At 35.4% G+C, this 24,919-nt stretch overlaps 1 protein-coding gene and 1 non-coding gene across 2 annotated transcripts in view; both read left to right on the plus strand.

Annotated features, from left to right (window-relative positions):
* The window catches only part of CCSER1 (coiled-coil serine rich protein 1), an 809,928-nt gene that overhangs the window by 396,229 nt on the left and 388,780 nt on the right, over nt 1–24,919 (plus strand). The gene's annotated exons all lie outside the window — the stretch shown is intronic.
* On the plus strand, nt 22,740–22,901 carry LOC126032823 (U1 spliceosomal RNA). The gene has a single exon (XR_007504004.1). It is a non-coding gene; the product is annotated as a U1 spliceosomal RNA (small nuclear RNA).

Raw genomic sequence — 24,919 nt, forward strand, 5'->3', positions numbered from 1 at the left:
CTAACAAATATTACAAAGACATGCAATAAAATTTACTCCTGTGTTTCCAAATTTATGAAGTCCTATATAAACAGAAATATGAAGTAATACAGTCGACATGGAGACATCAAGTTTGAAGAGAATTAAAACCATAGTGGATCTCAGTAATTGTTCTTCGAAGACAAATTGTGAAGTTTTGAATTATTAGTTGGGGAGTTTGGGCCATATTTGGTGTGGCTGGCACTTTGCTCGTCCTCCAACTTTTTAAACAGGGGGCCAGTTCACTGTTCCTCAGACCATTGGAGGGTCTGACTATAGTAAAAACAAAACTTAGGAACGAATTCTTATGCACACTGCATATATCTTATTTTGCAATGAAGAAACAAACAGATACAGATACAATATGTGGACCGCGGGCCATAGTTTGAGGACAACTGATTCTAGGATAACTCCTAGAGGTGCTCAGCGACCCTCTGCAATGCCAGGGATTAAACCAGGGTCATCTGCACACAACTGACTTGGGTTTGATCCCTGACACCACATGTGGTCCCCAGAGCACTAGGAGTGATCCCTGAGCCTCTGCGGCAGGAGTAATCTCTGAGCACTAACTGCTGCAATGTGTACCCCTCAAGAAAAATTAGGGAATGTTGTAGTTGAAAGGAGATGAGTATCTACATTTTACCTCCAAAACTTGGTTCTAGCTCTCAATTCTTTCAAAATTTACTTTCATTTTTTTTCCTGACAAGGTTTTTATGTATGTCACTATAAATAAATCTTGGCAACTTAATTTTAATGCATGTAATTTTTACTGAATCACTCATTCTGCTCCACTGGCTGTTTCTAAATTTTTGACATAATATGCAGGAATTTCATGCAAAGCTATTCAGAATTCAAATACTTTATATTTATTATGTATGTTTTGTGGGGGGGCAATTTTCCTTTACAAAAACCTTAGTCATCTTATTGATTCTACAATGAAAGGACTTAAATTGGGTTGAGAGATAGCATGGACGTAAGGTGTTTGCCTTGCATGAAGAAGGATGGTGGTTTGAATCCCGGCATCCCATATGGTCCCCCGAGCCTGCCAGGAGCGATTTCTGAGCACAGAGACAGTGCTGCTGGGTGTGATCCAAAAACCAAAAAAAAAAAAAAAAAAAAAAAAAAAAAAAACACACCCAAAAAAACTAAAAGACTTAAACTAATTTTGTAAAAGATATTATTTTTTGTATTTGTCAGTTTTTCTTTGTTTTGGGGCCACACCTAAAGGTTTTAAGAAGTTACTCCTAGCACCTCACTCAGGAATCACTACTAACAGATTTAGGGGACCATATGGAATACAAGGAATTAAAGCCAGATCAGTTATGTGCAAGGCAAACTTTCTATCTGCTGTACTAACTCTCTGGCCCCAATGTGAGAGAATTTATTTAGTTTTATTTAATGACAATAAAAGTTGATGTCAAGTGTAGAAACAGACAAGATTATCTTTTTTGTGTTGGCCTTTATGGTCTCTTTGATGGTTCACTGGGCAAATAGGCAAATTGGTCCCTCCAGTTATATTTAGTCATGCTAATGGTCCCTCCTTTTCTTCTTTTGCATAAGCAGATTGCATCTGTTACTTACAAGTAGGCAATATAATCAATAATGATGAAACAATGATTTTATGTAACTCATTTAGATATCCTTTCTTAACCTTTCTTTCTATCACAGTCACTTCAAAGTCACTATTATAAGAAGGGTTATAGCATACTCTGTGAAAAGTCAGGGAAACTGTTCCTTGAAAAAAAAAACACAGTAAAAAACCAATTCTACAGACCTCCTCCTCCTTTTCTCATCGTCTTCTTCTTCTTCCTCCTCCTCCTCTTCCCTTTCTCCTCCACTTCCTCTTCCTCCTCCTCCTCTTCTTCCTTCTCCTCCTCATCTCCTCTTCCTCTTCTTCATCTTTATCACAATATTCTTTTTCCTTCTCTTCCTCTTCCTCTTCTTCCTCCTCCTCTTCCTCTTCCTCCTCCTCTTCTTCCTTCTCCTCATCTCCTCCTCCTTTTCTTCATCTTCATCACAATCTTCTTTTTCCTTCTCTTCCTTGTCCTTCTCCTCTTCCACTTCCTCCTCTCCCTCCTCCTCCTCTTCCTAATCCTCCTCCTCCTTTTTCTCTTTTTTTTTGGGGCCCATACCCAGCACTGCTCAGAAATTATTTTTGGCTCAGTTATTTCTCAGGGGTCACTCCTGGCAGGTTTCAGACAAACATAAGGCATGTTAGGAACAAAACCTGATTCAACTGTGTGCAGGTACAATGCCTTAACACTTGTTTTATCTCTCTAGAAGACCCTAGATCCCATACTGATTGTTTTAATACAGATGATATAAAAAATGACAGACTTTGAGAAATTGTTTTTTACCAATCTTAGGCTAATAGTGTAAATCACAAATGTTTAAAAGTGACCTTTTAGCTTTTTGCATATTGTAGAAGTTTGTGCCCTCTCTTGAAAATGTATTTCTTTCTCTCCACACATATCTCTACATTTTATTCAAATAAAAACCACTTTGTTGGTAGTACTAAAAGTGCATTAAAAGAATAAAATAAAATAACTGATCTTTAGATAATAGCTCTAGTAAAAACACTCAATTAATTTACACTTATAAAGTATGTATTTGAAGTGTAAATGTTCAAGGCATAGTTTGGGAGGGAGAAATAACACTCAAGAGTAAAAAAAATCCTACTTTCACTCACTTTTATCTAGAACCCATTTTGTTTTTCTTTCTTGTAAAAAATTTTTACTTTTTCTTTTAGCTTGATGAAACCTAGGTTGAATGAGACAGTTGATACTTACTGCCATCTATTTTCTTCTAGAACTGTTAAAGACTCGGGTGCCAGAGAGATAGCACAGAGGTAGGGCAAGCAGTCGATCCAGGATGGATGGTGGCTCAAATCCCAGCATCCAATATGGTCCCCCGTGCCTCCCAGGAACGATTTCTGAGTGCAGAGCCAGGAGCAATCATGAGCTCTGCTGGTGTGACACAAAAACAAAAACAAAAAGACACAGGAAAAACTGATGATCAGAATTGTTTTTCTGAACCACTAGTCACAAGCTCAACGTAATGAGTCATCTCAAGTGTTATAAGGCAGTATTCTCCAAGGTAAACTTCAAAGTTCACTGAGCTTTTAAAAATAAGTGACTAAATGTCTATGATTCACTGGTCTCAGTTTACATACACATAAAGAGAGAAATATCCAGATAAGGCATAGCTTCAAAAGTTAATTTAGAGATCTGAAAAATGTATTTTTAAAATACACATATATTGGGAAATTTAACATGCTTCTTGGATTATAAGAAAATATTTATTGATTATGAAAAAGTTAAAGTGAACATAGAAATGGAAAATAAGGAGTATTTATAAACTTTTGCAAAAAGTTGATAAATTAATTTTTATTGAATTCAATAATAGCTTTTATTTAATATAAAACGAATTTGCATATTTTATAAAACTACTACGGTGGATTGACATCTTTTAAAAATAATTTAAAATCACTTTATAATGTTATTTACTTAACATGCTGATTTACTAATGGTCAATGACAGAATTTTAGCATGCAATGTCAAAACTCCAGATCACAGTCAATCCTCAGCTGTTCTCCACCAATGCCCTCTGTTCTCTCATCAACATCCCCAGCCTACATACTTAGCAGGCACATTTCTCCCCTTTAGTTTTATATTTAGAAAGCAGAATTTTGAGATTAAATGCCATACGGAATAAGCCTTCCAAATAATTCTTTGTATCTTCTGAGAAGCAATGATATTTAATTTGTAAATGAAAAATCAAATGAGGAATTAAAGGAAGCTTTGTTATGTATTGACCCGATTATAAATATAGTCTGTGAATATTAAAATCCTTCATTGTTAACTCTTTTCCAAATTTGCACAAAGGAATTTTATTATTTTTCAATGCTTAATGGGTTAAGAGAATTAACCCTAGAAAGAAAAATGAGGCATCTGACTTTTTTCAATTATTATTATCCAAAATAACGTTAGTATATACGAATTAGGTAATTTTTTTTGTATGTTTTTGGGCCACAACCAGTGATACTCAGGGGTTACTCCTGGCTATGTGCTCAGAAATCACTCCTGGTTTGGGGGACCCTCAGGGATGTTGGGGGATCAAACTGAGGTCCATCCTAAATTAGCCACATACAAGGCAAAAGCCCTACTGCTTGCACCAGTGCTCCTGCCCCCAAATTAGGTGAATTCTAATTAGGTGAATTTCTTCTGACATTGGAGATACTTTGAAATTGTAGACAATTGAAAATATAATCATTAGTATTATTTTTCCTAAATCACCAATCATGTAAGAATGCTCATGTTAAGAAAACATGATTTAACATTTATTCATCTGTAATATTTTACAAAGTATTTGCTCATAGTTAACATATAATTAAAACTGAACAAAAATTGTGAAGCAAAAGTTCTATAAAATGTCTTTGTAGTGGGGCCAGAGTGGTGGCGCTAGAGGTAAGGTGTCTGCCTTGCAAGTGCTAGAGAAGGATGGACCAAGGTTCAATCCTCAACGTCCTATGTGGTCCCCCCAAGCCAGGCGCAATTTCTGAGTGCATAGCCATGAGTAACCCCTGAGCGTCAATGGGTGTGGCCAAAAGAAACAACCAAAAACAAAAACGAAAAATAAAACAAACAAACAAAAATGTCTTTGTAGTAATGATCTTATAACCAAGATTTACTGGACACAGTTGTTTTTTTAGCCCGTATTTGATTCATGACATCTATATTTTCTGTTGTGGCTAGCCTGGATATTTAAAATATAGAAAAAATAATTTGTAAACTTCATTTTTTTTGTCCTTAATTCATATACTTGGAATCCAACTCTTTGAAATACTACTTCCTTATTTCTGAAATTCTTGAGAGAAAATTCATTAATGATTAGAATAAAGAGTGACATCTTCCTTTTTCGTGTTATTGTTTCATTCATCAGCTTCTTCTTTGATACTTAAAGATGATATTGGGTGCTGAGGTTTCAAAGTCCCTGGTCCTCTGAAGGTGCTCTTTCTACTGCCACTGTCTTTTGGAGCCACTGTGATTGACAATAAAAGTGATAGATCTTTGTCACAGATTATTCTGTAGTAAACTGAATCTCTTTGAAATGTCTTTCCTCCTACAATAATTAGCACACCACACTAGAGAGCAGGCAGATTTGGAGACAGGATTACTACAATGAAAGCACCCTTTAAATGTGCTGAATAGAAGTCGTTCTCTCTGGTCTCTTGCTATCATGCTATTGGCTGCACTGGAACCCAAATCTCCTTCGAAGGCTTTCTGTTCCTAGAAGTTGATTGTTTGCATTAAATCTCTCTCTCTCTCTCTCTCTCTCTCTCTCTCTCTCTCCTCTCTCTCTCTCTCTCTCTCTTCTTCTCTCCTTCTCCCTCTCTCCCCCTCTCTCTTTCTCTGTGGGTTTTGATTTTAATGGTTTCACTACATAATCAATAAAAAATATTTTTATTGGAGTCACACATCATAGTGTTTGGGAATGAAAAGGGCAAGGAATTCAGTGGCAGGAACCCACACAAGCTATGCACAGACTGTAGTGTTTTAGTTATCTCCCTGTCCAGCCACATTTTCTTGTGAATTTATACATGTTTTTGTTTGTTTGTTTGTTTGGGCCACACCCAATGACACTCAGGTTATTTCTGGCTATACTCAGAAATCGCTCCTGGCTTGGTGGACCATATGGGACCCCAGGGGATTGAACCGCAGTCCGACTTAGGCTAACACCAGTAAGGCTTTACCACTTTGCACCACTGCTCCGGCCCCAGAATTTATACATTTTTATCTTTTTAGCGACCTTGAATAGGCTTCTTTGGAGTAGTGTTTTCTTTCTTCATCCCTCCCTCTCTTCCTCCTTCCCTCCACCCAACCTGTCCTTCCTTCCTCCCTTTCTCCCTCCCTTCTATCCTCCTTCCTTCTTTCCTTCCTCCCTCCTTTCTATCCTTTCTGTTTTTCTTTCTTTGTTTCTTCTTTCTTTTCATTCTTCTTTCTTTCCTTCCTTTCTTCTGTTTCCTTTTTCTTTTTTTCCTTTCTTTTCTTTTCTTTTCTTTTCTTTTCTTTTCCTTCCTTCCTTCCTTCCTTCCTTCCTTCCTTCCTTCCTTCCTTCCTTCCTCCTTCCTTCCTTCCTTCCTTCCTTTCTTCCTTTCTTCTTTCTTCTTTCTTTCTTCTTTCTTTCTTTCTTTCTTTCTTTCTTTCTTTCTTTCTTTCTTTCTTTCTTTTTCTTTCTTTCTTTCTTTCTTCTTCTTTCTTTCTTTCTTTCTTTCTTCTTTCTTTCTTTCTTTCTTTCTTTCCTTTCTTTCCTTCCTTCCTTCTTCCTTCCTTCCTTCTTCTTCCTTCCTTCCTTCCTTCCTCTTCTTTCTTTTTTCTTTCTTTCTTCTTTCTTTTTCTTCTTTTCTTTCTTTCTTTCTTTCTTTCTTCTTTCTTTCTTTCTTTCTTTCTTTCTTTTTTCTTTTTCTTTCTTTCTTTCTTCTTTCTTTCTTTCTTTCTTTCTTTCTTTCTTTCTTTTTTCTTTCTTTCTTTCTTTCTTTCTTTTTCTTTCTTCTTTCTTTCTTCTTCTTTCTTTCTTTCTTTCTTTCTTTCCTTTATCTCTTTTTCAATTTGTTTCTTTCTTTTTCTCTTTATCATTCTCTCTCCCTTCTCTTTTTTGTTTATATCTTTATTTGGCTTTCAATCAGAAGACACAGATGCATACCACACTGTACTGTGACATCACCAAAATATAATTGCTTAAGGCATTATATAAATTGGATTAACTAAGCAGTAACCTTCACATTTAAATGAGTCTGTGACTCTACCACACAAATTACAGGTTTCTGCTAGTTAGGTTTACCTTTCCCCTGGGATCTTTTAATTTTATTGGAGTCAATATCTAATTTCTTCCATATTCTTTAAATTAAATTTTTATTATAATAAGTTAATAGATTTACAGTACATTGAAATTTATGTCCTTGCTGTACATAGTTACCACTTTATCTCCTCACTGAAGTACCAGGGCGATTCACCATGCTCTTTTGTTACCTCCAGTACACTTACTCCACTGGAGACCCAATCTGGTGTTATCAATTTTCACTCTAGTTCTCAGAGTTTAGCAACAAATATCATTTATCTTTCGTTTTGCTTTCTTATGCACCACATATGTAATAACCTCCAGTTCCATCGAGGTTTGCTGGGATAGTTTTAATGTATCAAGTCTGTGGTAGGACATTCAGTGACCTGCTTGGCTTATAACTCTCATGTATATTTCTTTTGGAAGATCAAAAGCATTTTACAATTTAAGGTACTCACAATTTAGACAGAAAATGGAATTGTTATAAAAGCAAATATAGGGGCGGGGAGAACAAAATCAAATATATTCTTAGAGCATCATTTGCTACGTAGTATATCCGTGGCACTTTAACTTGTTTTCTTGACAGTACAATATAGTCATCTTAACTTTTGTAATTGGTCTGATTTTCTTTAATTTTTTAGGGTCTCACACACACACACACACACACACACACACACACACACACACACACACACATATATATATATATATACATATATATATACTATATTATTTGATCAGGTATCCTATAATGGGTTCTTCTTACTGAAAATGGAATGTGTGGAATGTTTTATCATAATGAATAAAAGTTTGAAAGGGGTTGAAAACAAAGGTAATGTTTAAAATATTTTTCAATTACCTGTACAGTTTTTGTTTTAATTGAACTGCCAACATTTGTGAATTCTTTTTCTCGCTCTCTTGGTAATAATTACTGTCTCTTTGCTTATCATTAGACTAAGCTGACTTGAAAATAAGTGATTAAAATGCATTTCCTGTCATTTCTTTTTCTTAAGAACATAATAATTTTTGTGCTTAAACATCTTTGATATTATTTGTATAGAATAGCAATTTGATTATTCTTCAATTAAACTCACCGTTACTATTTTAGCACTTTTTCTAGAAATACTTTGTGAGTCAATAGTTTAGTGTAAAGTTTAAAAAGCTATTAGCACATTTGTGAAATCTTGCTTCAAGAGGAGAGCCATGATTTTGCACACCATTAGCTGAGTGTTATTAATATAATGTTTGACTGATTAGGCAATAAGGAGGATAACTGGAGGCGTTCACTTTGCCTCCAAGTTGGACTGGAGCCTGTGAGCAAATTATAGATTTGAATTCAATTTAAAAATTTGTATTACTCTGTCATTTTTGAGGACAGTTATTATTGAGGTTTTATTTTACTTTAGTGCTAAGAAAAAAAGTGTTTTTTAAAATTTTTCAGTAGTAATCAAGCTTGCAGACTGCTAGTTAGAAGAGAAAATGCACAATTATTTAAATTTTAGATAAACAAAAAATATATTTTAGTAAAATAAGTCTCTTATCACTCTTAACACAAGGACACAATTTTATTAAAATGTCTGATATTTCTATTTAATTATTTGTACTCCAATTTTTTCCATTTCAAGGTTTTTTTTTTTTTTTTTTTTTTTTTTTTGGCCATACCGGGTGAGACTCAAGGCTTACTCCTGGCTATGCACTCAGAAATCACTCCTGGTTTGGCAGGGGAGTGGGGAACCACATGGGATGCCAGGGTATTGAACCACAGTCCGCCCTAGGCTAGTGCTGGCAAGTCAGATGCCTTACCACTCCAAGTCAGCACTCCGGGCCCCAGTTTTTTTTCTATTTAATAATATTTTTATTTAAGCACCTTGATTACAGGCATAATTGTAATTGGGTATCAGTTATACAAAGAACACCCCTTCACCAATGCTACAATCCCATCACCAATGCTCCCCATTTCCCATCTCCCCCACCCAGCCTGTATTTGAGAAAGGCCTGGTACTTCTCTCTCTCAATGACATTGTTATTGTACTCCGATTTTTGACTAACATAGACCCTAAACCAGAAGCCAAAGAAGATCATGTCAAAAGTAATGACAATGAGCCTCGTTGATGACTTAGTTAAGTTTTTCAATAAGAAAATAGTAATTATTTATATGCTATAGTAATAGGTCATGCACATATAAGTATCTTTTTGCACTAGATATTAAATAGTGTGTTAAATGTAGCTTATTTTTGGAGAATGCTCTTTAGTATTCAATCCTGTATGTGAAATATACTTTACTGCATCATTTATATTTTCTTAATATCTACATGTTCATATGTAGAGACTTATTTATCTACACACATACACACAAACAATATTATGTATATATATATATATTACATAGAGAGATAAAGAGTTAAAGATGCTTATCTTGCTCATAATCCACTTGTTAAATTAGAAGGTGGGTTACCTCGTCACTGGTCACTCCTCTTTTCTCTTCACTCCACTCATACCACATTTATTTAGCCATGGCTGGTGAATTGCTGGTGAATGCTACACTTATTTAGCTATTGTTGATGGATCAGGGTACATATAGCGTTTCAATAGAGGCATTTACCCCTTCACTCTCAGGTCAGGACAATTTAAAGCAGAGAAAATTTTCACAGAGGAGTACGGTTTAGATTATATAGAATCCTGGCAGGAGTTAATTATATATCTGTGAAAACCACATATTCAACAAGTTTGAAAAGGAGGAGAAACAATTGCATTGTCAGACATAACTTGATTGTAGTCCATGTAATTTTGTCAAATATATTTTGATCGCTACAATTTTACTCATTGTATTTCAGCATAAAGAGAAGTTAAAAGTGAGTAAAATGAATTAATATATGGGCAAATTTAGGTGTATAAACTTATTTTACTAACCACTATACTTATCATAGGCTATTATATTGGAATAAAACTGAAAACATTCTATTTCTATGTGGGTACATGTTCAATTTAATAATGATATTTTAGTTAAATAAGCATTATATATTTATTACTATAATTTTATTCTCCATGAATCAGACAAAAGAATATTGCCCTTATTCTTAGGACTGTTAAGTTCACTATATGGACACAGTGTGAAGTTTATAATACATAGTGGAAAGTAAGCTACATATACAAGTTCTATTGAAAATTATTGAATTTAATGGAGGAAAATATTACTAGATTAACATGCCTTTATACTGGTACAACAATGATATATCTTAATACCATTATACCAAGCTTTGCTACCAATACCCAAAAAAGCGTTTTATAAAAATAATCTGCACAGTTATAAGTAATGCTTGTGTACCCACATCTCAATAAACACAAATTAGAACAAAAGGTAGCATGAATATTAGCAGAACAATCTTATTGGGTCACATAATCCTCTTCAAAATTAATCTTCTGGTTTCTTTGGTGCTTGTTAACAGCTTCCTGATTATTCATGTGTCCATAAAAAAATTAATGCTTGAAGCCCTAAACCTGGTAAAGATAATGAGCATGGCTCCCCGTGGATCTGAAAAAATTAGATTGTTCATTTGAGACAGATGCAGCTATAACCAGAGGGAATGCTTTTGCAGTCATACCACAGTGTAGCAGAAACATTAGAAGCTTTAATACACAATAATACCACGTTCAAAACAATTATAAACTCCAACAAACAAAATATAAAGATCCAGTAGAATGACGTTATTCTTTACTAGAAGATGCAATTACGCAATCATTTGGTATTTCTGTAATTAATTTTAGTAGGTGAGCTGGGAGAACTCTTATGTCAATGCTTTAGAAATACATTCAAAACAATGTCAAAAAAAGCAATTTGCAGTGAGTTTTTAAAGTGCAAAACAAACGAATACATCTGAAGCTTTAAGAGATAGTTTTCCTATTTCTTCTAATTAATCATATTTGAGCTCTTGAAGATTCATTATTTTTTGCTTGTTATTATATTTAATTCACCTCACTAATTTAGAGACTTTTAAATAAAAGCCTATGTAAAAGTTCAGAAAACAATTCTTATGAAACTTTTTTACATCAAAATGCTGCTCCAAGAGACTTAATAATAATCACAAAAACAATACAATACCTTCTAGATCACAATAATGTGAAAAGGTCTGGATTTAATAAAAATTTTAGCAACTTGCATGTATTTGTTAAGCATAGATAGCACATCTATTTTGTTTGGTTTGGTTTTGTTTTTGTTTTTTTGGCCCACACCTGGCTGTGCTCAGAGGTTACTTCTGGCTTTTTGTTAAGAAATTGCTCCTGGCAGGCTCCAGGGACCATATGGGATGCCAGGAATCAAATCCAGGTAGGTCCCTGGCTCTGCTGCTTGCCACTGTACTATCGCTCTGGCCTGATAGCGCATCTTTTTTATCTAATCATCTGCTGATAGACATAGGTTGTTTTTTATTTTGGTTATGGCGAATAAAATTGCCATTCAAATGGGTGCACATTTAACATTGGATTACTGCTTTGTTCTTAGAGTAAATACCTAGAAATGGGACTACTGGATCATATAGGGTATATATTCCTTATTTTGAGGACACTCTACTGTTTTTCATAATGACTGTTCAGGTTATGGATATTCTCACAGGTGTAAGATAGCTCATTTTTTATTTAATTTACATTTTCCTACTAATAGAGAGATAACAGATATCACTTGCTATGTCTGGGGCCATCTATAAATTTACTTTCAGAAATATCTATTAATTCATCTGCCCATTTCAATTAGGTTATTTGCTATGGTTGATTTTTTATGAGTTCTTTATATATTCTATAGATTTACCTCCTGCCAGATGTATAATGGACACATCTATTCTGGAGGATGTGTTTTTATTTTGGTGGTATTTGCATAAATTTTCTCAGCTTTACGTAGGCTCATTTTTAAATTTTTATTATTTCCCCTTTGCTACTAAAGTTAATTATCCAAAGATATATATCTCTTTGTATAAGACTGGTATCATGAAATATCACTTGGTATGTTTTCTGCTAGATGGGGAGAGTTCCCCCAGATGGTGTTTAGGAAGTAGGTGATTCTGGTTAATTGTACTTAAGTTTAGTGCACAGGCAAGAGGTCTCATGGACATTGCCAGAATACCACATCTGTTTTACAAAGGCTTTCTGAGCTATTGCCATGGTCCTTAGTCTCAATCTCCTTCATGCCTTTAGGGACTGGTTAAGGTTTCAGACCTTAAGGGCCCTCCATTTCTCTACCTACAAAAATCACATTTAAATATTTACCTTAACAAAAATGTCTATTCAAAGGAAAATATCTTAAATGTCATCTTTTTCATGTTTTCTTCTAAAATATAAAATCAATTTAAAAATTTATTTTGGGGTTCTGAGAAATAATTTAGGGTTTAAGTGTTCATCTGCATGTGGTTGAACCTGATTCAATTCCCTATTGTGGTATAGTCTCCTTAGCTTCATCAGAAGTGAGTCCTGAGCACAAAGCCAGGAGTACTCCCTGCCTGACTCTCCTAGCAAAAATTTGTCTATGTCCCCCAAAACTTGTTTCAATGAAAAAATATTATAGTGTTGTCTAATTACTTGCAATGAGCTTTTGATATCATTTTATAGATCATACATTTTAGATTATCTTTTAAAAATTAAACATGTTAAGCAATTTTATGAGATAGATATTTGAGAATAACATTATTCTTAACTATTTTGCAATTTATGTATTGTATTATTAAAATAAATATCTAGAAATATTAATCTTCCATAATTTATTAATATATGTAATTGATATATATGACAGAATATATACATTTCCATAGATCATCATTTTTTGCATTTTTTATACATAATCAAGAATATTTTTAACAACTTATTTATGGTGGAACATGCGGTTTAATAAAGATTTTTGTTTCTTTGTTAATATACCAATAAAAGTATTTTGAATATTACTACTCTCATTTTGAGTACTGACTCTGTTAGAATGATGATTTATTAACTCAGTAATTTGAATAAAAAGGTTAAAATATCCTTACTAAAATACGAATATGTTATTTGTCTTGAAAATGAATGCAGAGTAACAAAATTATATTAGCAAGTTTGAAATAATCTCAAAATTCAATATTTCAAAAAATATATAAAATTTCTCCAGTTTCATCAGTCATCGTTTGATGTGACTACTTTTCAGCTTTTATAAAAATTGCTTATAACTAGCTTAAGTATGTATTTGGCAACTTTTCTTTTAAGACATTTATAAAAGATATCACCGGTAAAGCATCAAAATGCTTTTACATGCTTTAGGACCATCATGATTTTCAGAAAAGCCTGTTGAGATACCTAAAAACTTCCTCATTAGTCTGAGTAGTGACAGATTTACACAGAATATATAAAGCTGCTGAAATGCCAACAAAAATAGCAATTGCCTTTTTCTCTAGGATCAATTTCCTTGTCATAGTTCATGTAGTTGAACAATAATTCACTCAATACTTCTGCTGTGGTCCCTTAGTAAATTTTCTTTGCCAAACCTTTGTTAGCATGGTCAGTGTCCATTTAATGAGGCCTTCCTAGTACTTTGATGGCTTTGAAACTTCTTCCCCTTTTAAACATCTTTAAAAATGATGGTATATTAATAGAAAATATTCAGCTAACATGTTATTAAAACCTGCTTCGTTCCTGAAATGTAATTGAAGGGTATTTGTTGGAAATTATCAAGTATAAATAAGTAAAAGGTGGAAAATATTCACAAGACAATAAATATTGAGGTATTTCTATATATTTCTTTGGTGTTGGGGCACACCCCCAAATCAAAGAGGAGTCTGTGGTGCCAGGTTCACCAATATTGAGAATTTCAAAATTTATAATAAAATCAATTAGCTAGTCTGCTTTTCAGACTTAGTTCTGACATTTTTCTTTTGATCAACTTAGTATAACTTAAAGCATAAGCTAAATAGAATAAAATCCTAATTTGGGGGGGGGGAGTTTGGGTCACACATAGTGGTGCTCAGGGGTTACTTCTGGCTCTGGGCTTAGAAATCGCTCCTGACAGGCTTGGGGGACCATATGGGATACCAGAATTTGAAACACCATCAGTCCTGGGTCATCTGTATGCAAGGCAAATGCCCTACCGCTGTACTATCTCTCTGGCCCTCAATAGAATTCTTCTTAAAAGAAAAATAACTTGGGCCTGGAGAGATAGCACAGCGGTGTTTGCCTTGCAAGCAGCAGATCCAGGACCTTAGGTGGTTGGTTCAAATCCCGGTGTCCCATATGGTCCCCCGTGCCTGCCAGGAGCTATTTCTGAGCAGATAGCCAGGAGTAACCCCTGAGCACCGCCTGGTGTGGCCCAAAAAACAAAACAAAAATAATAATAATAATTTGACTTGTCCCTAAGTCTCTCGCTTGCCAGTCATTGGGCCTCCAACCTTGGAACAAGGAGACAGTAAACTATGGTTTTCCTTCTTTGCCCTCCGCCTGGTTTTCTCTGCTCCCTGACTGTTTTTTCATTTTAATGTGTGATGCAGCCAAGAAGGCCCCAGCAAACATAATCTCTTTAGGGCCCAGCACAAGCCAAGAAAGGCCCAGCAGCATAATCTATTCAGGACTCTGCACAAAGTAGGCTGACTCTGCAGATTTTCAACAAAATTCTGGCAATGAGGATTCAATGCCTCATCAAGAAGGCCAGACTCCACCAAGTAGGATTCAATCTAGGAATGCAAGGATGGTTTAACATACATAAATTTATCAACATAATACACTTTATCAACAAAAAGAAGAAGGAAAACCATATGATCAGGAGCTGGAGCAGTGGCACAGTTGGTAGGATGTTTGCCTTGCACTTGGCTGACCTAGAATGAACTGAGGTTAGATCCTCAGCATCCCATATGGTTCCCCAAATAAGAAGCGATTTCTGAGTGCATATCCAGGAGTAACCCTTGAGTATAAGCAGCTGTGGCCCCCAAACAAAAATACAAACAATAAAACAACAAAAAAAGAAAAACCTCATATGCTCATATCAATAGATACTAAGAAAACATTTGATAAGGTCCAATACCCATTCTTGTTATAAATCTCATCAATATGGGAATGGAAGGAACTTTTCTCAATATAGTCAAGGCCATCTACCACAAGCCAATGGCAAATATTATTCTAAATGGAGATACACGAAAAACCTTCCCTCTAAAATCTGGTACAAGACAAGGCTGCCCTCTTTCACCACTCCTATTCAACATAGTGCTAGAAGTTCTTGCTATAGCAGTTGGGCAAGAAAAAGTTATCAAGGACATCCAGATAGGAAAGGAAGAAATCCAGCTTTCACTGTTTTCACAGTGTTTTCACAGATGACATGGTGCTATATTTAGAATACCCAATAGACTCTACCAAAAAGCTTCTAGATTCACAGAGTAAAGTGGCAGGCTACAAAACTAACATGCAAAAATCAATGCCTTCTACAACAATAATGATAGAGAAGAAATGGACATTAAATAAACAGTCCTATTCACATTTAGTGCCACACAAACACAAATATCTTGGATTCAACTTAATTAGAGAGGTTTAAGGACTTATACAAAAAACCCCCACAAAACCCTGCTTTAAGAAATAACAGAGGATACATGGAAATGGAGACATATACCCTACTCATGAATTGGTAGGATTAACATTATTAAAATGGAAATAATACCCAAGCATTGAACAGATTTAATGTGATCTCTCTAAAGATACCCATGAAATTCAACAAAGTGGATCAGACACTCTTGGAATTCATTTGGAACAATAACCACCTGTGAATAGCAAGAAACCATTGTAAAAGGAAAATGGGAGGCATCACTTTCTCCAACTTTAAATTGTATAACAAAGCAATAGTCATTAAGGCAGCATGGAATTGGAATAAATACAGACACTCAGATCAGTGGAATAGGCTTGAGTATTCAGAGAATGTTCCTAGGCATACAATAAATTAATTTTTATAACGTGGGAAGAAATTTAAAATGGAGTAAGGCTCTTCAACAAGTGGTGTTGGCACAACTGGTCAGCTACTTGCAAAAAAGCAAACTCAGATCTCCATCTAACATCCTGCACAAAGGTCAAATCCGAATGGACTAAAGACTTGTATATCAGACTCAGAACTATAAGGTATATGGGACAACACATAGGTAAAACACTCTATGACACTGAGATTAAGGCATCTTTAAGGAGGAAACAGCATTCTTCAAACAAGTGGTAGCAGAGATGGGATTATATTAAAGCCATAAACAAATGGGATTATATTAAGTTCAAAAGCTTCTGCCCCACAAAGGAAATAGTACCTAGGATACAAAAGTCACCCACAGAACAGGAAAAACTATTCACCCAATACCCATCAGTTAAGGGGCTAACATTGAAAATATACAAGTTACTGATAGAACCTAACAAGATAAAAAAAATCTAACCCCATCAAAAATGGGGGAAAATGAGTGACAATTTCTCAAAGAAGAAATACAAATGGCCAAAAGGCAAATGATAAAAGCTCCACATCACTAATCATGAGGGAAAAGTAAATCAAAACAACAATGAGGTACCATATCATGCCACAGAGACTGGCACACATCACAAAGAACAAGAACAATCAGTGTTGGCGGGGATGTGGAGAGAAAGGAACTCTCATTCACATTATGGAGATTCCTCAAAAAAGTGTAAATTAAACTCCTATATGATCCAGCTACACCACTCCTGGGGATATAACCTAGGAACACAAAGATACAATACAAAAAATGTCTTCCTCATACCTCTATTAATTACAGCTCTAGTTACAATAGCCAGTCTCTGGAAACAACCAAGTTGTCCTTCAACAGATGATTGGCTAAAGAAACTGTGGTACATATGTGGTACATATACTGAATGCAGCTGTCAGAAGAGATGAAGTAATGACATTTTCCTATACTTGGATGGACATGGAATCTATTATACTGAATGAAATAACTCAGAGGGAAATTGATAGCCACAGAATAGTCCCAGTCATCTATGGGGTTTAAGAGAAATAAAAGATATTATTATAATAATAACCCAGAGACAGTAGAAATGAGGGCTGAAAGGACCAGCTCACAGTGAGTGTTGAGTGCAGTTATAGAAATAACTACACTGACAGCTATCATTACAATGTCAATGAGTGAGAGAAATAGAATGCCAGTCTCTAATACAGGTGGAGTGAGAGGAAAAAAGGAAGATTGAAAACATTGGTGATGGGAATGTTGCACTGGTGAAGGGGGTGTTCTTTTTATGACTGAAACCCAACTACAATCATGTTTGTAATGAAGGTGCTTAAATAAAGATAATATTAAAAATATAGAATAATTTTAGGGTTACAAAAATAAAATAAAAACCTGACATTAAAATGTATATGTCCATGGGGAAATACTCTGAAGCAATTTCTCTCAAATGTCATTGAATAAATTTCTAACAACTTGTTTTTTATACACTACCAAATTGTTCAATGTTATTTATTTTCTTGCATAAGACTCCAGTCTTGTACTCCAGCCTCATGATTAGCATGTCACTCTCCTATCTCAAGCTTCTTGGTATTAGTCTCAATACCACACACACACTATGTATTTTGGGTATTGGGTGGGGTCAATACAGCAATGATTAGGGGCTACTCCTGATTCAGTGCTCAGTAAATACTCCTGTTTCTACTCAGGGACCATATATATTATGACTGGATGAAACTGGAATTGACTGCATGCAAAGCAAGCATCTTAATCCCTGTAACATATCTTTAACTCATTAAACTCTTTTTTTTGGCGGGTGATCACACTTGGCAAGAGAATACCCAGTTTTCAGAAATTGCTCCTGGATGGAGAGACCATATGGGATGCCGGGGACCAGACCATCCTGGGTCAGCTGCATGCAAGGCAAACTCCTTACCACTGTACTACCACTCCTGACTCATTAAACTCTATCTCAATGTATTTCTTGGTTAATACATTAAATAAGATTGGTGATGCGTAAACATTTATAGGTTCCAACAACTTATGTATTTTAGTAGGAAAATATTTACCATTATTTATTGGCTGTATATTTTTTAATATATTCTCTCATAGATTACTTTCTTCTTGCAAAAAAATGTAAAATTGTTCTTTACAAAACCTAAATTTTCACATGCTGTTCATTATATTATTAGTAGTTGCTATAAAATGTTTCTCTTTCAATATTTGCATATGGAAAACATACTCAGCCATATTTATTTTATTTTTTAAAAATATCTTTAAGCACTATGAATAAAAATATGTTTATAGTTGGGTTTTAGTCATAAAAAGAACACCTCCCTTCACTAGTGCAACATTCCCACCCTCAATGCCCCCCATTTCCTTCGTTCCCTTCTCCTGCCGGCTTTTAAGACAGACAGGCATTCAACCTCTCTCACTTATTAACATTGTAATGGTAGTTTTTAGAGTAGTTATTTCAACACTCTTTGTATTGAACTTCATATTGTGAGCTGGTCCTTCCAGACCTCATCTTTTTTGTCTCTGGGGTTACTCCTGGCTATGTGCTCAGAAGTCGCTCCTGGCTTGGGGGACCATATTGGACACCGGGGGATCGAACCGCGGTCTGTCCAAGGCTAGCGCAGGCAAGGCAGGCACGTTACCTCTAGTGCCACTGCCTGGCCCCGTGGTACATTTTTTCATGTGGCTTTTGACAGCCATATTTTTTATTGTTTAATTTCCATGAGCATAGTTCTTAGGGTGAATAAACTTAAATCTGAGTAGTGTTTCTTGCTCATATGGCTAAATGATGACTTTGAGATATATTTTAGTTTATAGATGGCAGTGAATAATGGCACACACTTCATTAGATACTCATATATAAAGGTCTTTAATAAACTTAGTGTGTATGATATAAACAAGAAGGAATATGATGACTTCTGTTACCAGTTCAGAAACTTTCATATTTTCATTTGAAAATAACAAAAACCCACTCACAGTCATAGTTCAAACAGTTTATAGGAGAGGAAAATTTTGCTTCAAGACAAATTTAGCTCAATAACTTCAATTTGTATTTTGTTTGTTGCTGTTGTTGTTGTTCTTGTTGTTTTGATACAACCAGCAAAGCTCTTTGGTTACTCCTGGCTCTCTGTGATCACAGAATGAGAGAAGTATTTACCTATAACCCATCTGATAAGGGGATAGTATCTAAGATATGCAAGTACTAACAAAATGTATCAAGAAAAAAATTATATAACCCCATCCCCCTCAAAAAAAAAAAACAGGGGGGAGAAGAAATAAGGTTCCTCAAAGAAGAAATGCATATGGCCAAAAGGTACATAAAAAATGTTCCACATCACTATTCATCAGGGAGATGCAAATCAAAACAACAATGAGGTATCATCTCACGCCACAGAGATTAGCACACATCACAATAAACAAGAACCAGTGCTGGTGTGAATGAAGGGATAAAGGAACTCTCATTCATTATTGGTGGGAATGTCAACTAGTCCAGCCTTTTAGAAAACAATATGAATATTTTTCAAAAACCTGGCAATTTAGCTCCCATGTGATCCAGAAATACCACTTTTAGGGATATATCCTAGGAATGCAAAAACGCAATATAAAAATGCCTTCTGCACCCCTGTTCATCACAAAATTATTTCCAATAGCTAGAATTTGGAAACAATCCAGGTAACTGACAACAGGTGATTGGCTATAGAAACTGTGGTTTCAAACTATATCTACACAACAGAATACTATGCAGCTGTTAGAAAAAATGAAGTTATGAAATTTTTCTATACTTAATCGCAATTATATTCTCATTTTGTGCCTAATTTTTGAGCTTTATGTATTTCAATCAATTCATTTTGTTTTCTTTAGTTGAAAAAGATGTAAATGGGACAGACAGTATCTGAAATAATTCACAAGTAAGAAGGAGATGACTTTACTCAGGTCACTACTCATATAAAACATTTTAAGTTAACAGGGAATCACTAAAATGGGTCACACTACAAATGATAGATTTATTTGGGTTTTCAAACAATTATTGCATATGTCGCCACTTAAAAAAATGCTTGCCATTCTGCACAAGAACTAATTATTTGAAGGCTCTGAGTCACCTATGCCAAATGGTCTCACAGTTAGCACAGAAGAGAAGTGAAGCACAGAGCATCAAACCTTGGGGATTCACCTGGCTGCCTTTGCAACCAAGATTGTTCCAGTGGTTTATCAGACAACAATTAAAGAACCTGGAATTGAAGGTGATTTGGAACAGGGCAAACAGAGAAGTATGACTATCTTAATGAGGTCATTCACATCACAATAAGTAACAATCCAGAGCAGTGAGAAAGAACAGGAGAAAAAGGAACACTGTAAAAAACAACCCAGAGGTGACTGAATAACTATCCTTAAGATTTTACTGAGAAGTAGGACAAATGTTTGCACTGCATATATTATGATTGTTGTCCTGAGAAGTTCTGTTTCTTATCTCCAATTCCAGTTTCATTACAAATACACTAAGGATTACAGGTCAAATGATTTGTTGATTGCAATGCGACTGGTTTGTAAATTGTTATATAAGCTAACATATTTGTAAAAACATTTTCATTTTGAACATATCCCTTGCCTGTACAGTGCTAGGTATGCAATGAACACATAGAACAGAACTTATAGAGTGAATGAACTAGTCAGAAAATAAAACGAGGACTTGAAAGGCTGATCTAGCAGTGTGGGTGTACCCATTTGAGACCCTAGACCCTCCCATTTCTGGGAGGGGTCTTGGGAACCGGATAGTAGGTGTAACTTTACCTGCAAGCCCCTCCCATTCCTGGGAGGGGTTTGGAAAAAGGTAGATAAGGCTGGGACCAAGGGAATTCGGAGCTTTTGGCTCTTTGCCCTTTTGCCGTTTCTCTCTTGGCCCGGCTTGGTTTCCTGGCTTTTGGATCTTTGGGCCGCATGGAGCCCAAAGGGAAGATGGCTAACAGGAGATAAGATGCAGGGCTAGCAAAATATTGCTGAATGCTTGAAAGGTTGACATAGGCCACACACCTGTGGTGGCTAGGGCATGAATAAAGATGATTCTTCCTGATGGCTGCGTGTGAGTGAGTAATTTCACCTGGGCCTGGAACTCGCTGGCTGCATGGAGGTTGCAGAGCCATGTGGGCTGGATGGCATCCTCCACCATCCAGCCTCATCGTTAATTATTTAATGCAACATAGCAGCAAAGGGAATGAATTTCTATAAACATCACTAAATTAATGATGTTTTATAATCTTTAAGATAAATCATATTCTTGGTAACGCATGATGTGTTTCTCCACAGAATATCACAATTTTCCAGGTTTGTTTATGTACTCAAGATTGGACATGCGCTAAGTGCATCTATGTTTACATTATTAAAGAGGAAATTCTGATCATTTTATTTTTTTGCCATTAAAACTTTCCTACTCTTTCAAGTTAGTAAGATTACTATTTCATGAGGAACAGTCACAAATGTTTCCCTGCCTACATTTTTAAGTTTAATCAACTTGAGGGAGAAAATCACTAGGGTGAATACAGAATATTTGATTTTGAAAAGTCTCTTCCCAACTGGTAATTCACACCAAATATAATTATAGACTTCATCAATTAGCTTTTTCAGCAATAAATGGAAATCTGATTATTGAAAATTTTATATGTAAAGCTCTGACTTCTGAGAGATGCTATTGTAAGAGATGATAAAAATACACAGTGAATAGTTCTATTCTGTTCTTAATGTTTGTATATTTCTTTTTTTTTTTTTTTTTTTTTTTTTGGTCACACCTGGCAGTGCTCAGGGGTTATTCCTGGCTCCAGGCTCAGGAATTGCTCCTGGCAGGCACAGGGGACCATATGGGGCGCTGGGATTCGAACCGATGACCTCCTGCATGAAAGGCAAACGCCTTACCTCCATGCTATCTCTCCGGCCCCGTTTGTATATTTCTAAGAGACCCAATTCCTATTTTTTCATGATGTGAAATAAAAGTGGTCATTTTATTTTCAGGTAGGTCTTTGAGTTTGAGAAAATTGCATTATAATTACGAAAATTGTCCTGTCAGAGAAAATTGAAGCTACCGTGGCACTTTTTTCTTAAAATATCTTTATTCAAGCACCATGATTACACACTGGTTTGTAGTTTGGTTTTAGTTATAAAAAAGAACACACCGCCCTTCACCACTGTTACTTTGAGTGTTGTCTGAGACTACATGGTTTTCTATATATCCATGACGTACAAACAACACACACATTGAAGGGCCAGATACATCGTATAGGAATCATGGTTCTTGTCTTGAACTCATCCAAACCTCGTTAGTTCCCTGTACCACATGGTCTTTCAACATCCCTGGGAGCTGCCCTCTCAGGCCTCAAGCACACTAGGGTGTTCAGGTAACCTCTGGCATGAGCAGTGCTGAGCCGCACTACTGCCAGGCTCTCACATTGAACAGCTGGACCAAGAGGAAGATATGGGACTCCTGAGCACTGCTTAGGAGAACTGGAGAACCAATCCAAACTAAAAACTACATCAATAAGATTTCTAGCGGTAGATTTTGACATATTATAATTTATTTAATGTCTCATTGTCAATATAATTAAAATTATACAATCAAGAGTTGTACATTTTAGGGGCTGGAGTGGTTGTGCATGTGGTAGGGCATCTGCCTTGTGTGTGCTAATCTAGGACGGACCACTATTCGACACCCCGGCATTCCATATGGTCCTCCCAAGCCAGTAGCGATTTCTGAGTGCATAGTGAGGAGTAACCCGTGAGCGTCACCAGGTGTGCCCCCCCCAAAGAGTTGTACATTTTAATAATACATGTAAAACAGGGGAAAATTCAACAAATGGATTTTATGAAAGCTATGACACTTTCAAGGTAATAATTATTTAAATTTACATTAAAACTTAAATTAATGTACTCCTGCTGCTGGTTATTTGTTTAATAGTTTGGAGCAAGGGAGATAACATGATCACAAAGGTGATTTTCCCAGGACAAGGCTCATCCATTGTATTCTGAATGTGCTGACTGCTGCAATTTCCTCAAATGTGTGAAAATCAACTATAGAATTTGTGGTAGGAGGGATAGCATTCATGTTATCTCCTGAAAGAAAAAAGTTTGGAGAGTACTTAGAATAGCTGAGGGAGAGTTTTAAAGGAAAGCACTAAAAAAACCGAGTCATGTCTCTAATGAAGACATAAACCATAACTGATAATACAATTCTAGTGCTGAACTTGATTAGGTATCAAAACTTCAATATTAAAATCAATACATTTAAAATCAATTTTTTTTTTTTGGTTTTTGGGCCAGACTCGTTGATGGTCGGGGGTTACTTCTGGTTCTGTGTTCAGAAATTGCCCCTGGCTTGGGGAACCAAATGGAACAGCAGGGATCGAACTGTGGCCTGCTGCATGCAAGGCAAACGCTTTACTGCTGCGCCACTACCTCGGCCCTAAAATCAATTTTTCAAAAGAAATATAGCTCAGTATTTTAGAGCAAAATTGAATAGTCAATACTCAATTTTGTAATTTTCTTGAAAAGAAATGTGATCTCCAATGGCCGAAGCGATAGCACAGCAGTGGAGCATTTCCTTGCACACGGCCACCCAGTTTGAATCCGAGCATCTCAGATGGTCCCACAAGCCTGCCAAGAATGACTTCTGAGCAAAAAGCCAGAAGTAAATCCTGAGAGCCTCCAGGTGTGACCCTCCACCCCCAAAGAAATGTGTTCTCCAAGTTTTAGGTCTTTTGCTCTAGATTAGTAAGAAAGAGAATCAAATCTATTCTTTTTGAAAATATGAATTAATTTTGAATTGTAAATAATAAAATTTAGATGTAACTGACATGTTTTTTAAAAGAATAAATATAGAAGTTTGTTTCCAGAACACTATTTTGCTTTTGGTTTTCTTAAAAACAAAACTAGACATATCCCTTAATGCTATTAACCAAGGACAGTACAGGGATTTTCTTAAACCTATACCTCCAAAAATAATTTTTATTATTGCGACTAAAGATAGGGCTTTTCCAAAAGCTGCCTTGTGATTATAATCACATTTCCTACTACTGTGACCTGTTTATCTGCCTGTGCACATCTGCTCTAGGAATTATGCTTCGTTCTGTAAAGGCTTTGAAAATCTACCATCAAAGCTGCATGATTTGGGTCTGGGACCCATGTAGTCACCAGTTAATAAGATATCTTAAAATTCTTAAACTTTTCCAGGGCTCTGAGTCTATTTGTGTGCCCAGATAACACAAATAGTATTTAATTTGTAAGTGCTTTTAATAGATTTATTAAGTTCTATAAATAAATATTTGGTTTGTTTAATACTTGAGTGTTCTAAACACTGGACATAATTTTTTCCCCTGGAAAATAGGTTACATACCTGGTAGTGCTCAGGGATTAATCCTGGTCCTTCAGCCCTGTTGGTCAGCTGTGTGCAAATGCCCTATCCACTGAACGATTGTTCTGGCCCTGGACATAACATTTATTATTTTATTTTTTTTACTAAAGAACCATGGTTTAGAAAGTTATTGATAATTGAGTTTTAGAGATATAAATTGAGTTTTAGAGATTAGTTACACTGATCATGCAACTAATGAAAATAACATTTAATATAATAAACATTTAATAAGATTTAATAAAATAAAATAACATTTAATAAAGAGACATGTTGCTTATCATCATGAGCTTTGCTTTCTGAACAGAGATAATAGCTAGCTAGGAAGTAACATAATAATAAATAATATGTTAGTGAAAAAGAAATATTTAGGACCCAGAGCAATAATATAGTGGGTGACCAATATATGTATTTATATATATAGATATAAGTATACATTTTATTAAATGTTATTTCCCCAAAGTTTCTTTTTTTAACAAAATATCTTTATTTAAACTCATTGATTAAAAACATGATTATGGTTGGGTTTTAGTCATGTAAAGAACACCCCCCTTCACCAGTGCAACATTCCCATCCCCAAGGTCCCAAATCTCCCTCCCCCCCACATACTGTAGACAGGCTTTCTACTTCCCTCATTCATTCTCATTGTTAGGATAGTTTTCAATGTAGTTAGTTCTCTAACTACACTCATCACTCTTTGTGGTGAGCTTCATAAAGTGAGCTGCAA

The sequence above is a fragment of the Suncus etruscus genome, chromosome 16 (assembly GCF_024139225.1).
Source record: "Suncus etruscus isolate mSunEtr1 chromosome 16, mSunEtr1.pri.cur, whole genome shotgun sequence".
In the NCBI taxonomy this organism is placed as follows: domain Eukaryota; kingdom Metazoa; phylum Chordata; class Mammalia; order Eulipotyphla; family Soricidae; genus Suncus; species Suncus etruscus.